The 17,015-nt window shown below is 44.1% G+C and overlaps 1 pseudogene; it reads left to right on the forward strand.

The window, feature by feature from the left end:
* Positions 1-4,534: 4,534 nt before the first annotated feature.
* On the forward strand, positions 4,535-5,264 carry LOC124047730 (annotated as a pseudogene).
* The last annotated feature ends 11,751 nt before the right edge of the window (positions 5,265-17,015 follow it).

The raw sequence follows: 17,015 nt of genomic DNA on the forward strand, positions 1-17,015 counted from the left end.
ACATATTTATTTTTTGCCCCACCAAGATTTACATGCTAAACTGCACAACAGCAGCAGAATGGGAAGGGGGAATTTACTTCCTTTTTATCTGCCTAGTGTCCTAACGGACCTATTCACTTCTGAATTTACACTACATGACCAAAAGTATTATCACAAGTCATCCAAATCGGAGACAATGCTAATCGCGGCACACTACATGTACACTACATGACCAAACAGTGTGGACACCTGCTCGTCAAAAAATCATGGGTATCAATATGGAGTTGGTCCCCCTTTGCTGCTATAACAGCCTCCCCTCTTCTGGGAAGGCTTTCCACTAGATGTTGGAACATTTCTGCAGGGACTGGCTTCCATTCAGCCACAAGAGCATTAGTGAGGTTAGGCACTGATGTTGGGTGATTAGGACTGGCTCGCAGTCAGCGTTCCAATTCATCCCAAAGGTGGTCAATGGGGTTGAGGTCAGGGGTCTGTGCAGGTCAGTCAAGTTCTTCCACACTGATTTCGACAAACCATTTCTGTATGGACATCACTTTGTGGTCCTGTGTAGCAAACATGGCATTTTCGATCCCGTACGTGGAATGTATGCACATGACTGTAAGTCTTTGTGCAAATGGCATATTTTTTTTTTTTTTTTTTTTTTGTGCACAGGGGCATTGTCATGCTGTAACAGGAAAGGCCATTTCCCAAACTGTTGCCACAACATTGGAAGCACAGAATCATCTAGAATGTAGTGTTCAGATTTCCCTTAACTGTTACTAAGGGGCCTAGCCCGAACCAATGGCGGTGAGCTGTACACCACTCCAACAAACATGTGGCATTGCGCATGGTCATCTTATGCTTGTGTGCTCGGCCATGGAAACCCATTTCACAAAGATCCCAACAAACAGTTCTTGTGCGGACGCTGTTTCCAGAGACAGTTTGGAACTCCGTAGTGAGTGTTGCAACCGAGGACAGATGATTTTTATGCACTACGTGCTTCAGATAACGGCGGTCCTGTTCTATGAGCTTGTGTGGACTACCACTTCGTGGCGGAGCCGTTGTTGCTCCTAGACGTTTCCACTTCACTATAACAGCACTTACAGTTGACCCGGGGCAGCTCTAGCAGGACAGAAATTTGATGAACTGACTTGTTGGAAAGGTGCCATCCTGTGACAGTGCCACGTTGAAAGTCACTGATGTCAGTTGATAACAAATTATATTGATCAACGGCATTGCAATATTACTTCAGTTTCTTCGAGCGACAAAAGAAAAGACCCACTAAAATAGATAATCTGTTGCATCATTCTTACATACTTTGCTGGAACCAAATTTTGTGTTCCAACTTTGGAGAGAGAGTCCAGGACTAGTCTTAATCTAGAAGTGGGAAACCAGTCCTTAAAAAGGGCTGCCCAAACACAGATTAGGACTAGTACTGGACCAATGTACTATTTTAATTCCAAAGTGATTTTTAGTTCAGGACTAGTCTTAATAAATGTCTGGGAAACCAACCTTTAAGGTTAAATGGCTGCAAATTCCACAGGTACGAGGAGCAAGAACTGAATAAATGAAACCACAGAGAGCGAATGGCAAACTGACCTAATCTGAGGATAAATCTATCAGACAGAACATAGCAGAAGACTGCTCTCTACTGTACATATTTTCCCCTCTGCAGAGCGGTGGCCATTCAGGACTGCAGAGTCAATGAGCATTAAGTGCCTTTGTTGGTGTATTAAAAAGGTCCTGTGCTTCAAAGGCTTACCTCTACGAAATGGTTCAACAACATGCTTGGGCATTCTAAGGTTTTGGGATACCCCACCGTAACATCCCAATATGTCCTCACAATTCCATATACAAAACAAAGCAATATAAATCTGCTCATAAGAGCACCTTGGCCTACGAGGCCTGGGAGGCTAGGAGATGGTGTCCGTCAGGTAAGCAAGCATAATCAATGTGTTTAATGATGAGGATAATAGGTACATATTGTAGTAAAACAATACAGTGTAGCGATGTGGATCCATGCTTAAAATCCAATATGGAATCTGAAGATATATAATGCTCATCTGTTTCTTATTAAAAGCCCTATAGCTCCCTCTAAAGGACACAGTGGTACATCATATTAAGAAACAAAAGTCCTGCTGTTCAACAATCATTAGACTAACATAGCCCTTTGAGTTAAGTAGGAATGTTTAAACCCCATCATGACTGAAGAGTTTAGAAGAACTGTTTAACCCTATCATGTTTAAACCCATAATGACTGAAGAGGTTAGAAGAACTGTTTAACCCTATCATGTTTAACCCCATAATGACTGAAGAGGTTAGAAGAACTGTTTAACCCTATCATGTTTAAACCCTATCATGACTGAAGAGTTTAGAAGAACTGTTTAACCCTATCATGTTTAACCCTATCATGACTGAAGAGTTTAGAAGAACTGTTTAACCCTATCATGTTTAAACCCATAATGACTGAAGAGGTTAGAAGAACTGTTTAACCCTATCATGTTTAAACCCTATCATGACTGAAGAGTTTAGAAGAACTGTTTAACCCTATCATGTTTAACCCTATCATGACTGAAGAGGTTAGAAGAACTGTTTAACCCTATCATGTTTAACCCTATCATGTTTAAATCCTATCATGACTGAAGAGGAAGATAAAAAGTAAATAAACAGAAGAGGGAATCGAGGTTTACCGGCAATTCCCCAGCAGCTAAATCATCCTTTATCACCTCAGACAGTCCGTGAAGGAAGGTATTGAAAAGGGATTCCTGGCACTCTCACGCGCCAATGTGCGAAAATCAACAGCATAGTCTGCCACACTACGGGAATCTTGACATAATTCAAGAAGTTTACGGGCCGCCTCTCTACCGGATACCAGAGAATCGAACACCTTCCTCACCTCTGCCATGAAATCCTCCAGATGATGACAAATGACGGATTGTTGCTCCCAAACAGCCGCTGCCCAGGAGAGCGCCTTTCCCGACATTAGCATAATAATATATGCTATCTTAGACCGGTCCGAAGGGAACGAAGATGGCTGTAGCTCAAAAATAAGGGAGCATTGAGCAAGAAAACCCCAGCAGGTACCACGATCCCCCAGAATAACTCTCCGGAGGAGGGAAGCAGCGTTTCCGGGGAGCCAGGGTAGGCTGTACAAACTCACCACTCATAGGCAAAGGTTTCTGGGTGGTTGAGGGTTCTCAGAGGTGGTAGGCTCCCTGGTTTGCACCTTAATAGCCTTAAACCCTTGGTCGTGGCGTTCCGTCAGGGAATGAAACCCTTCCAGAAGGTCCTGAAGTAGCTCCTCCTGTCTCCCAGTGGAGGCTTCCTGCAGGGAGACAGCGTGGCGGAGCTGGTCCAAGTATGCTGGGTCTGTCATGGTCAGTTCGTACTATAAGAGCTCAGTGCCAGACCCAGACCCAGATGCAGACACGGGAGGCAAATGATTTGAGTGTTTGATATTTATTAGTTCCAAAAGGGGTAGGCAAGAGAATGGTCGTGGACAGGCAAAGAGTCAAAACCAGATCTAGGAGGTTCAGAGTGGAGAGAAAGAGAGAGTAGTAAGGAGCCTGGGGGAAAACACGCTGGTTGACTTGAAACAAACAAGACGAACTGGAACAGAGAGACAGGAAACACAGGTATAAATACATAAGCGACACCTGGAAGGGGATGAGACAATCACAAGGACAGGTGAAACAGATCAGGGCGTGACAGTCTATCGTAAAGGATCATTGAGTTTCTATTAAGGTATCTATACTTTTACTCAAGTATCACAATTGGGTACTTTTTCCACCACTGGTTGTAATAACCATATATTCAATGTGTTTAATGATTAAGATAATAGATACATATTGTAGTAAAACAATACAGTCTAGCTATATTTCATACCTAAGAGTATTTCATGCTGTTAAAAATGGATCCATGCTCATATTCCAATATGGAATCTGAAGATAAATAATGGTGAGCTCTCATTAAAAGCCCTATAGCTCCCTGTAAAGGACACGGTGGTACATCATATTAAGAAACAAAAGTCCTGCTGTTCAACAATCATTAGACTAACATAGCCCTTTGAGTTAAGTAGGAATGTTTAAACCCCATCATGACTGAAGAGTTTAGAAGAACTGTTTAACCCTATCATGTTTAAACCCTATCATGTTTAAACCCTATCATGTTTAACCCTATCATGTTTAAACCCTATCATGTTTAAACCCTATCATGTTTAAACCCTATCATGTTTTAACCCTATCATGTTTAAACCCTATCATGTTTAAACCCTATCATGTTTAAACCCTATCATGTTTAAACCCTATCATGTTTAAACCCTATCATGTTTAAACCCTATCAAGTTTAAACCCTATCATGACTAAAGAGGAAGATAAAAAAGTAAATAAACAACTTTGTTTAAATATACATTAAAACAAGCATGTCGACGTCATGGACTCAGTCTTTGAATTTGAGTGGTTGTATTTACCCAACAGCATTTCTAAGACAATTATGCGTTTTCATGCACTGAGGAACTGTACATTTCCTGTTTCCTGTCCACTATTACTGAGGATGACTCTTGACTCAGAATTAGACTTACAGTAAGAGCTGAAGTAACAGTTGAAGTTAACTGTATTTGAGCAGAAGTGTGTCAAGATGGACAATGATGAAAATACATATGCCAATTCAAGTTCCTTCAGGGCCAGCCCAAGAGAAGGAGCAATATATTTCCAGAGGTGGAAGAGACCCTCCAGAGCTGCTGCAGTGTGTCTGGGGCTGCTGTGTGTTCTCCTACTTGCTGGGATCATAAGCCTGTCTGTCTACCAGAGAATCCAATCGACCAGTTACAACAACCTGACTAAAGAGAGAGACCAGCTACAGAAGGAGAAAGAAAACCTGAACAAGAAGATCAAAGGGAGACGCTGTCCAGAAGGCTGGAGGGAGTTTGAATTCAGCTGTTACTACATCACCAATGAGAAAAAAACATGGACTCAGAGCAGTGAAGAATGCCAAGAGTTTGGAGCAGATCTGGTGATCATAAACAGCAAAGAGGAACAGGTATTTATCAATGGATTATACCAAACAAAAAATAATGTCTGGATTGGTCTTACTGACTCAGTTACTGAAGGGACCTGGAAATGGGTGGATGGTACACCACTGACCACAGCGAATTGGGAGAGAGGGCAGCCCAACGGCAACAATGGAACAGACCAGGACTGTGGGGAGTTTGTAATCATCCAACTAGTCAAGGGTGGTGGAATGATGAGAAATGTTCCAATAAACAAAATTGGACTATGGTGATGGTCTGAAGATTGGATGTTTTTTAGGTAAAATAGTACGCTGCATTAGACTAGGGAGAGAAAGGCACAGGCATGCACACACAGTTACCATTTCACACAATGTGTATATCATTCAATAAATTACTTTAAGTTTTAGTTATCCACTCATTTGAAATTAATGATATATTACTATTGTGAAATATTATTGTTCATTTTGCTTCCATTATGCCCTACATTAAGGTGTATTTTCTGCTTATTCAATAAACTGAACAAAAACATTTAAAGTGTTGGTCCCATGTTTGATGAGCTGAAAAAAAAAAAAGATTCCAGAAAATGCCCATACATAGAAACAGCTTATTTCTCTGCACAAATTTGTTTACATCCCTGTTATTTATCCTTGCCAACATAATCCATCCACCATGTAACTCAGTAAAATCTTTGAAGGTATTGCGTGTTGTGTTACTATTTCTGTTCATTATAAAACATGAAAATTAAAATGTTTTATTAGAGTTTAAAAATGCAATACAAAGTTACTGTAAAAACAGAGATAAAAGCAGTCTGGTAAAATTGACACTGTTGCTTTAAATGTAAACGTAACATTTGTCAGGTAATGACATATTCCTATTCCTGAACAGAGGTGTAGACTCCTGAAAGTATTTGGTTTAAGGAAGATTAAGGAAGGTTTCGTTAGAAAGACCAGACATTTTCTCACATTCATAATAACTCACATTTCATGGCTTCAGTGAAATAACGACACAACTGTTTCCTCAAAGTGCTCTGCCTCGGGCTACTCTTGATGCAATGTGGATGTCAAAACTATGGTTGACAAAGCAAAAACAATCTTTCGCGGTAGCCTAGTGGTTAGAGCATTGGACTAGTAACCGAAAGGTTGCAAGATCAAAACCCCGAGCTGACAAATCTGGCGTTCTGTCCCTGAACAGGCAGTTAACCCACTGTTCCTAGACCATCACTGAAAACAAGAATTTGTTCTAACTGACTTGCCTAGTTAAATAAAAGGTAAAATAAATGTTTTTAAGATATGAAAGATATTGATCAAACTTTGACACACCACCACCAAAGCACTGGGTAGAAAAATTATACTGTATTTCAGCAAGGGACATTTCTATGTGAATTATAGTGTTTTAGTTGTAGTAGTGTTTGAGTCAGTGAATACTTCCTTCCAGTACTGCACCACAGTGAAATTCTTGTTCCTCTCAGCCAAGTGACGCAATGCCCTAGCCTCTTTCTTGGACTGCTCGTAACAGGCCGTCCAAATTCCTCGCAAAGATGTCCGCTTTCTAGGGCCTGAAGCAAAGTCAACTTTCCACTGGATGTCATAAGGTGAATGCACCAATTTGTAAGTCGCTCTGGATAAGAGCGTCTGCTAAATGACTTAAATGTAAATGTTAAATGTACCCTCGGAAGTGGACACTTTAGGTGGTTTCCCTCTGCTTGCCAGGCTTTAGGAACAAGTCCATGTTTGGGAAGCAGAAATATTACCATATAGGCACAATAAAAAAAGACTATACTCCTGCAGGTCTATTTCATTCTAGCTTGAATATTATTATTAACACAATATTGTGTTACAGGCTTGTAATGTCAATAATGTAAAGACTGTCTTTTTAGTTTTGTGTATGGACCACGAGAAGAGTAGCTGTCATCCTGGCGTCAGCTAATGGGGATCCAAATTAAGATTCATTATAATCAACTATTTACTGTCAAACTATTTACTGTCAAACTAATCATATTGTCAAACTCTCCGTCGTCCTCAGCTAACCTCTATAGAGACAGAGACAGTTTTTCAGGGGCTCGTCTGGGACGACTACAACCACACTACTGTTGCTCGGCAGCCATTGCCGAACCTTGGGAGCACTGTAATACACAGGAACCACCCCAAGCTTGAGGCCTGCATAGTTTCTCGGTGATGTAGTCGTCACAGACGGCGTTCTGAAAGGCCAGAATGAATTTGTACTGGGCCAGGATCTGGTAAAAGGCCTGCTCCTCCATGGCAATCGAGTCCCTCAGATGGGAAGGCAGGTCTTTGTTGTGGAGGCATTGTCCATAGGAATCAACCCAGATGTGCTTCATTAACTCACTCACATAGGCATCCCGGGTCCGACGGAGGGTCGCAGTCTGACTGGACGTACACCACCGGGGCTAGTGTTTTCCTCAGCTCGTTCTTCTGGTTGAGGGACACCAGGTAGGTCTGGGAAGTCAGGACCTCCAGGTTCTCCAGGTACTGGGAGGTGAGGGGCAGCTGGGAGTGCTGGCTGAAGGTGGCCGTGTGGTTAAAGAGGGTGATGACGGGCTCGTGGAAGAACTTGTTGTTTTGGGCGACTCCTCGTGAAACAAGGCCCACTGGTGGTGCTCTCTCCTCGGCAGTGGAAGACACTCAATGATGAAGACGGTTCTTCTTAACTTGAACTATTTTCTACATTGTAGAATAACAGTGACGACATCAAAACTATGAAATAACACATATGGAATCATGTAGTAACCAAAAAGTGTTAAACAGTCACCTTTTGCCTTGATGACAGCTTAGCACACTCTTGGTATTCTCTCAACCAGCTTCATGAGATAGTCACCTGGAATGCATTTCCATTAACAAGTGTGCCTTGATAAAAGTTCATTTGTGGAATTAGTTTCCTGTTTAATTTGAGCTAATCAGACATGTTGTGACAAGGTAGGGTTGGTATACAAAAGATAGCCCTATTTGGTAAAAGACCAAGTCCATATTATGGCAAGAACAGCTCAAATAAGCAAAGAGAATCGACAGTCCATCTTTACTTTAAGACGTGAAGGTCAGTCAATATGGAACATTTAAACAACTTTTAAAGTTTCTTCAAGTGCAGTCGCAAAAACCATTAAGCTCTATGATGAAACTGGCTCTCACGAGGACCGCTACAGGAAAGGAAGACCCAGAGTTACCAATTAAAATACATTTAAATATCAACTATTGACTACACATAATAGTTACAGGAGGAACACGTCACTCTACCTAAAGCCTGCCTTAGTTAACAGAGAGACAAGGTGCCCCAGTAAACAAAGCTTTCTCTGAGATCGGAAAATCTGACGTCCTCCCAGGTTGCAGTCTCTATTCTCCCTCAGCTCCTCTCCTGGCAAACCTATATAGAGGAAGACACAAAGCAATTAGTGGGCCTAGGTGTTTACTAATTTGCTTTACACCGAGCATCTATCCCCGGAGGAGGGTGCTGTCGTGTCTTCTTCCTCCGGCTGGTTACTGAACTCTCACATGCCTTCCCTCCCAAGATCAACCCAGAGGGGCGTGCGTCAGACGAGACCTCAGGGTCTCGACAGGATAGCGCGACTGCATTTCTGTCTGCTCTCCCCAATCGGTGAACCACCTAGGAAATTAAAATGATTGGAGCGACAGGAAACATCTTGTTATTCGGCTGTTCATGTCTCGCATACCACGCCAACCACTGGATGGGTGCATGATCCGTGACCAGTCAGAATCGCCTCCCAAGGAGAACCTACCTCAAGTATTCTAGGGCCCACTTAATTACCAGTGCCTCCTCTCTATCGTCACGTACTTCCGCTCCCGGTCGGACAGCTTGCGGCTTACGTAAAGGACGGGACGTTCCTCCACCCCGTCCCTTTGGGACAGTACAGCCCCCAAGCCGGTGCTGGAGACATCGGTGTGAACAGCGAAGGGCTGCTGAAAATCGGGGGCTCTCAACACCAGTTCTGAGCAGTGTGTCTTTGAGGTGGCTTCAGACTACCAAACTCACCGGGTTTCTCTTCTTTGTCATGTTGGTCAGTGGGGTGGCAATGGTGTTGTAGTTTGGGATGAACCGTCTGTAGTAACCCATTAGGCCCAGGAAGGAGCGGACTCCCTTCTTGTCCCAGGTCAGCAGCCACTCCCGGATGGCCCAGGTCCTCTCCACTTGTGGTTTGATCAGACCGCTGCCAATGGTGTAACCAAGGTATTCAGCCTCGTTCAGTCCCAGGTGGCAATTCTTGGGATAGCGGTCAGGCCGTCCACCTCCAGGCTGGCCAGCACAGAGCGCAGCTGGCGGAGGTGGTCTTCCCAGTCCTCACTGTGTAATACAATGTCATCAGCAGCGAAGGCCTGGTGAGGATGTAACTGCGTGTCTAATAAGCCTCTGGAAGTTGGCGGTCGCTCCATGCTTGCCGAAGGGGAGGCGAACATACTGAAATAGCCCATATGGGGTGGCAAAGGAGGTTTTGTGGCGGTCTTCGGGGACCAGAGGCATCTGCCAGTACCTCTTTGTGAGGTCGAGGGTCGATATATAGTGGGCTTTCTCAAGCAGCTCATCGATCCTCGGGAATGGGTTAGGCGTCGAACCTGGAGATGGCGTTGAGGGCTCGGAAATCGTTGCAGAAGTGAATAGACCCATTGGGTTTCGGCACCAGCCCGATAGGGCTGAACCATTCGCAGGTGGACGGCTTAATGACCTCATCTTCAACATCTTCCTCCCTTCTGTCCGTACCAGCTCCCGGTGTGCTTCTGGTACCCTGTAGGGTTGGAGATGAACCTTCTTCCCTGGCTCTGTGGCTATGCGGTGGCAGAGCAAGGTCTGCCCGAAAGGGGGAGAAGACCTGATGGTTCTGGTGGACAACCCTTCCAAGGTCTCGTGTCTGTTGAGCCTTAAGACTGGGGCCGAAACCTTTTCTGTCGGTCGTTCCTCTCCGTCTGCCTTAAGTTCCATCAGAACCTGCATCTCTCATTCCACATAGGCTTTCAACAGGCTGATGTGGTATATCTGCTGAGGGCGCTGTCATCCTGAACTACTCACCCTGTAGTTTACCGGGAAGAGACTTGCTCTGTCACCACATATTGGCCATGCCACCAAGCCTGAAGCCGGTGTTCCGGCTTGGGGACGAGGATCTTATCTCCAGGGCAGAACTGTCGCAGCTGGGCCGTTTTGTTGTACACCCATGCTTGGGTTTCCTGCACTTTGGCCATGTGTTCCCTCACCCCCGGCCATATCGCTGCCATTTTGTCCTTCATGAATGTGATGTGTTCGATGAAGGTACGGTACTGGCAGGGTTGGTTTTCCCAGGCCTTCCTGGGCAAATCAAGGATTCCGCACCAGGGCCGCCCATAGAGCAGCTCGAAAGGCGAGAAGCCAGTGGACGTCTGGGGGACCTCCCAGAGCATGGGACAACATATCCCAATTCTTCCCGTCCCAGTCCACCAACCGGCATAACATGCTCTTGATGGTTTATTTATCCGTTCACACAGCCTGTCCAACATGAGATACAGTTTCTTTGCTATGGCTTTCGTTTCCATTGACCTCAGAGGAATAGCCTCTGGGAACTTCATCGCATAGTCCACCACCACTCAGATGTACTCATGTCTGCATGCCGAATGCGGAAGGGGTCCCACCAGGTCCATGGCTATGCGCTCAAACGGGGTCTATATAATTGGGAGAGGGATAAGAGGGTAACGGTATGTTCGCTTGGGAGCAGGGAGTTGGCAGGTGTCACAAGATTTGCAATACTTAGCGACATCTTGGGTAACCTCATGCCAATAGAAATGCCCCAGCAACCGTTCGTGGTCATCTCCTGGGCGTGGTGGCCCCCTAGTGTATGGGCCATGTGTGTGAACGGGGCACCAGTAGCAGTTCCTGTTCTACCCCTCTACGTTTGGCCACCCTATTCTGCCCTTGAGTTGCGTTCTCATGCAAAAACAGACAGATAGCTAACAACTAAGTCTTCAATAAAGCTCCCAAGGCGTGACTTTTCTTGAATGAATATATTGAAAACGTTTATGTTGTAAAACTGCAAAATACAGAAAATAATATACTTTAGTATTCAATTCACACCGACATACTGTAGCTGCACATTATACATTTGAAGTTGCATAAATACAAAGCACGTGCTAAGGTACCATGCATCTGGCATGATGCCAAACCATATAGATAATTGTTACTCATATGGTAATTGGCTAACTCCTTTCATTACTCTAATAATGTACAACCATCTATGTAGAATAACAAAGCGTATTACACTAGAAACAGTAACAAAACTACAGTATTGTTTATTTTACAATTCGTTTGCATGACGCACGAGCAAAGTAATACAGCTAACGACATACATGAAAGGCATTGCAATTTGTAAATGCAACCAACCAACATTGATATGTAAGCAACTCTATCAATAACAAGACTATCACCATTAGCTAAATGCTTGAATCGAACTTACAAATATTTTCCAAGGCTGAAGCAAGACAAGAAATAACTACACTGAAAGACCTGCACTGTAGAGTTGTTTTTAGCTGCTTCTATGCGTGCAGAACAAATTCTCTACTTCCTGTTTGCGTCGTCTTTCTAAGTACCATAAAGCTCCATTAGGGGGTGAATAACACCATGGAACACAATGAAAATACATTTTAACCATTGTAATAAAATAATCTGTTACCTTCTAACAGGATGGAAGCACACACCCAGTACAAGAGACCCCGCTTGATGGCGTAATAAGGAGTAGTTAACTCACCTTCCGAGACGATATTCTTCCCATCTATCCTCTTCACCTTCCGCATCGCCTTTAGAAAGTCAGGTTCCTGGTGTTGGGCGGTTCCGACTTGGGCCAATAGCTCTTCCGACAGGGGGAAGTTGTGCATGTTGGGGTGAGGGAGGGGGTGCTCCTGGTCAGGTCGGATGACTTTGTGACAAACCCCCTCAGGGTGCTCTCCCTGATGACACCTTAAACACCTGGCGTAACTTCTCCCTCGGGAGCTCGTGGACTTGTCGCTCTCAACCCTCCTCCAAGGTGTCTTCCTCCGTGGTCTCCTGGAACACGGAGTGCGCCAGTGCCTGGAGATTAGAGTTGTTCAGTCTCTGTGCTCGATCGGGGCTACTCCCTCACCCCGCCTTCCTCCACAGAAGCTCGAACATGGGCAGTTCCTCCCCAGTAGCACGGGTACCTTCATTTGGGGAACCACCCCAACGCTCAGGGTGGTCTTACCGGCAGGGGTATGGAAGCTGACTCGGGCTGTGGGGTAGCGTTTGCTGTCCCCGTGGAAGCAGGCTACAGAGGTCTCTGCCTCGAGACCGGGCGCGTTGGCCAGGATCTCCTCCCGTACCAGAGAAAAAATGCTTCCCGAATCTAGGAAGGCCTATCCTCTGAATGGTGACGGGTAAGTCCCTCCAACACTTGTCTATGACCAGGGTTTCTAACATTTCAGCCATGGTTTTTGTGGGGCATAACCACCCCCTTACCAGACTGATAAGTTGGTAGAGCTGGCCCTTTGGTGACTTCGGCGTTCTTCCAGTCATGAAATCTTTGGGCCCGGTCTCTGAGATTCAGCTGATAGCTGGCCTGAATCTCCACCTTCAGATGTGCGTAATCCGCGGCAGCCCCTTCCTCAATGTCATAGTACGCTGCCTGGGCTTTGCCTGTGAGCAGGAGCCAGGAGGTCCGCCCAGTCATCCTGAGGCCATCTCTCTCTCTGCGCCATTCATTCGAAGGCCAGGAGACGGGCCTCCACATCGTCGTCCTCCGTCAGACGTGGAATCAGAGCGTTGACATTGGGCATCCTACGTCAGACGGGCGGTCTGCTATTTTGGACCTGAGGAGGTCTAAGGTCTCCTGTTGGGCGATGGCGCAGGCCGTTGATGTAGCAATTCTTCACTCATGCCTATCAGCAGGCGTAACAGGCTTCCAAAATATCCAATTTAAAAAATCAAATCAAAGCCACCGGAAAAGGGAAAGCTTGTGGTCTTGCATCAAGATGCCCGCATTCTTCACCAGTTGTCCGAAACCCCCTAACACAGGCGGGAGGCACAACATGAACAGACCAGAGGCAGTGGTTGAGATTCCTTTTCTTGTGAACGTTTACTAAACAGGTTGTTTTCTTTCGCCCGACAAAATAACTCCAGTACAGGGTAACGTCCAAACACCCGTGGATTTTATTTTACCTTTATTTAATTGGCAAGTCAGTTTAGAACAAATTCTTATTTTCAAAGACAGCCTAGGAACAGTGGGTTAACTGCCTGTTCAGGGGCAGAACGACAGATTTGTACCTTGTCAGCTCGGGGTTTGAACTTAACCTTCTGGTTACTAGTCCAAAGCTCTAACAACTAGGCTACCCTGCCGCCCTGCCGTGTAACATATAAACATAAACTAAACCTTTGACCAAAAGGCAGTTACCAAAAAGGGGAAGCAAAAAACAACTACTCCTGTCTTTAGACTATTGAATACACATAAGTTCCAGGAGGAACACTTCTCTCTACCTAAAGCCAGCCTTGGTCAACAGAGACAAGGTGCCCCAGTAAACAAAGCTTTCTCTGAGATCGGAAAATCTGACGTTCTCCCAGGTCCCCGTCTCTATTCCACATTCTCCCTCAGCTCCTCTCCTGGCACATCTATATAGAGGAAGAGACAAAGCAATTAGTGGGCCCCGGTGTGTACTAATTGGTTTTACACTGAGGAGGGTGCTGTCGTCTTCCTCTGGCTGGTCACTGAACTCTCAAAATACATCTATTATTTTGTTGTAGCCTGTTTTACACGTTATGTTGGCATTAATATGTGTCACATATCAGTTTGCAAACAAAGTTTTAAAAAATTGAATTAATAAAGTCGCATACAACATGGTCTCACTTTTGCTTTCTTGAGTAAGGCAGCTTCAAAATGCAGGAGTTTTGTCGTAGACCAGTGCTTTCTTTGGTGGTGGGGCAGCCAGCGGAAAATACAGAGTGTAGGGGTCCGTAATGCTGTCTTGTTGCGCTGTAATTGGCTCAGCGCTCTGTCACTCACGGGGACACTACGTCACCGCAAAATCTACAGGCAGAGCAAAAAAAATTCAAGCCCCCTGGGTGATGCCAGAGCTATATTAGAAGTGCCCATCCAAGAATTAAGCGGCACACAGATCAAACCAGACCCTTTATTTGCATTATTTGGGGTTTCCTTACCCACATTACAACTGACCAAAATGAATAAGGATGTAATTGCCTTCGTCACTTTGTTTAACGAGACGATTCATTTTACTGAGATGGAAATCATCTGCACCCCCAACTCATGCTGTTTGGATTAAATATGTTTTGAATTGTGTAACAGTATAACTTTAGACCGTCCCCTCGCCCATACCCGGGCGCGAACCAGGGACCCTCTGCACACATCAACAACATTCACCCATGAAGCATCGTTACCCATCGCTCCACAAAAGCCGCGGCCCTTGCAGAGCAAGCGGAACTACTACTTCAAGGTCTCAGAGCAAGTGACGTCACCGATTGAAACGCTATTTAGCGCGAACCACCGCTAACTAAACTAGCCGTTTCACATCCGTTACAATTGCATAAAGTTGGAAGAAATGAACACACACACTCAATGGGTCTATAGACAAATTCTGTGCAATGTGGGCTCCCCTTCTTTTCTTATGTTAAATGACTTAAATTTCCCTGAGGTCACAGAGTGATGTATATTTATAGATTAGTGAAGTAAGAGACCTGATATGCATATTCACAGCATCTCGGATGTTTAGGAGGACTGTAATTATCTGTGCTAGTTGACCTGTAACAACTGTATCAAAATATATATATTTTTAGTCTTTGTTTTTTTTGTTATATTTCTGTCTCGCTCTTTGTTTTGCTGTATTGTTATCTTTGATGTGTTTTATGTTACTACCAAATAACTTACAAGTGCAATTATCTTGTAAATACTGGCGTTGAAAATCCAATAATCAAAATATTCAGCCCCACCTTGAACTTTGCCACATTTCAGGCTTCAAACATAAAGATATAAAACTGTATTTTTTTGTGAAGAATCAACAACAAGTGGGACACAATCATGAAGTGTAACTGTCACGCCTTGGTCATAGTATTTTGTGTTTTCGTTATATATTTGGTCAGGCCAGGGTGTGACATGGGTTTATTTTGTTGTGTTTCGTATTGGGGTTTTGTAGGCATTGGGATTGCGGCTGAGTAGGAGTGTAGCATAGGTTTGGCTGCCTGAGGCGGTTCTCAATCAGAGTCAGGTGATTCTCGTTGTCTCTGATTGGGAACCATATTTAGGTAGCCGGGGTTTCACTGTGTATTTTGTGGGTGATTGTTCCTGTCTCTGTGTTAGTATTCACCAGACAGGCTGTATTAGGTTTTCACGTTCCGTTTGTTGTTTTGTATTTGTATAGTTATTTCATGTATTCGCTATTCGTCATTAAAGAACACGGTAACCACCACGCTGCATTTTGGTCCGACTCTCCAACAAACGAACGCCGTTACAGGAACAACATTTATTGGATATTTCAAACTTTTTTAACAAATCAAAAACTGAAAAATTGGGCGTGCAAAATTATTCAGCCCCCTTAAATTAATACTTTGTAGCGCCACCTTTTGCTGCGATTACAGCTGTAAGTCGCTTGGGGTATGTCTATCAGTTTGCACATCGAGAGACTGAAATTTTTCCCATTCCTCCTTGCAAAACAGCTCGAGCTCAGTGAGATTGGATGGAATGCATTTGTGAACAGCAGTTTTCAGTTCTTTCCACAGATTCTCGATTGGATTCAGGTCTGGACTTTGACTTGGCCATTCTAACACCTGGATATGTTTATTTTTGAACCATTCCATTGTAGATTTTGCTTTATGTTTTGATCATTGTCTTGTTGGAATCATCTGACCAGAGCACCTTCTTCCACATGTTTAGTGTGTCTCTCAGTTGGCTTGTGGCAAACTTTAAACTACACTTTTATGGATATCTTTAAGAAATGGCTTTCTTCTTGCCACTCTTCCTTAAAGGCCAGATTTGTGCAATATACGACTGATTGTTGTCCTATGGACAGAGTCTCCCACCTCAGCTGTAGATCTCTGCAGTTCAGCCAGAGTGATCATGGGCCTCTTGGCTGCATCTCTGATCAGTCTTCTCCTTGTATGAGCTGAAAGTTTAGAGGGACGGCCAGGCCTTGGTAGATTTGCAGTGGTCTGATACTCCTTCCATTTCAATATTATAGCTTGCACAGTGCTCCTTGGGATGTTTAAAGCTTGGGAAATCTTTTTTGTATCCAAATCCGGCTTTAAACTTCTTCAAAACAGTCTCTGGACCTGCCTGGTGTGTTCCTTGTTCTTCATGATGCTCGCTGCGCTTAACGGACCTCTGAGACTATCACAGTGCAGGTGCATTTATATGGAGACTTGATTACACACAGGAGGATTGTATTTATCATCATTAGTCATTTAGGTCAACATTGGATCATTCAGAGATCCTCACTGAACTTCTGGAGAGAGTTTGCTACACTGAAAGTAAAGGGGCTGGAATAATTTTGCACACACAATTTTTCAGTTTTTGATTTGTTAAAAAGTTTGAAATATCCAATAAATGTCGCTCCACTTCATGATTGTGTCCCACTTGTTATTGATTCTTCACAAAAAAAATACAGTTTTATATCTTTATGTTTGAAGCCTGAAATGTGGCAAAAGGTCGCAAAGTTCAAGGGGGCCGAATACTTTCGCTAGGCACTGTATAAAAAAGAAGTGCCCATCCAAGAACGCTCAAGGTCATTGGCCACAGACAAAAATGACATCAAATCACGTTCTATCTACAGTTGCTTTGATTGGACTGGATCATGTAAATATCATACTTTCAAATTCTTACTTTCAAAATCAGTCATCATAATGAATCAAGTGAACAATTATTAAACTAGGCAAGTCAGTTAAGAACAAGTGACAGCCTATCGGGAACAGTGAACTGCCTTGTTCAGAGTAAAACGACAGATCTTTCCCTTGTTAGCTAGAGGATTAGATTCAGCAACCTTTCGGTTACTATTGCACTTTAGCCAGTAGGCAACCTGCCGCCATTTCTCTT

This window comes from Oncorhynchus gorbuscha, linkage group LG11 (genome assembly GCF_021184085.1).
Source record: "Oncorhynchus gorbuscha isolate QuinsamMale2020 ecotype Even-year linkage group LG11, OgorEven_v1.0, whole genome shotgun sequence".
Classification (NCBI taxonomy): Eukaryota; Metazoa; Chordata; class Actinopteri; order Salmoniformes; family Salmonidae; genus Oncorhynchus; species Oncorhynchus gorbuscha.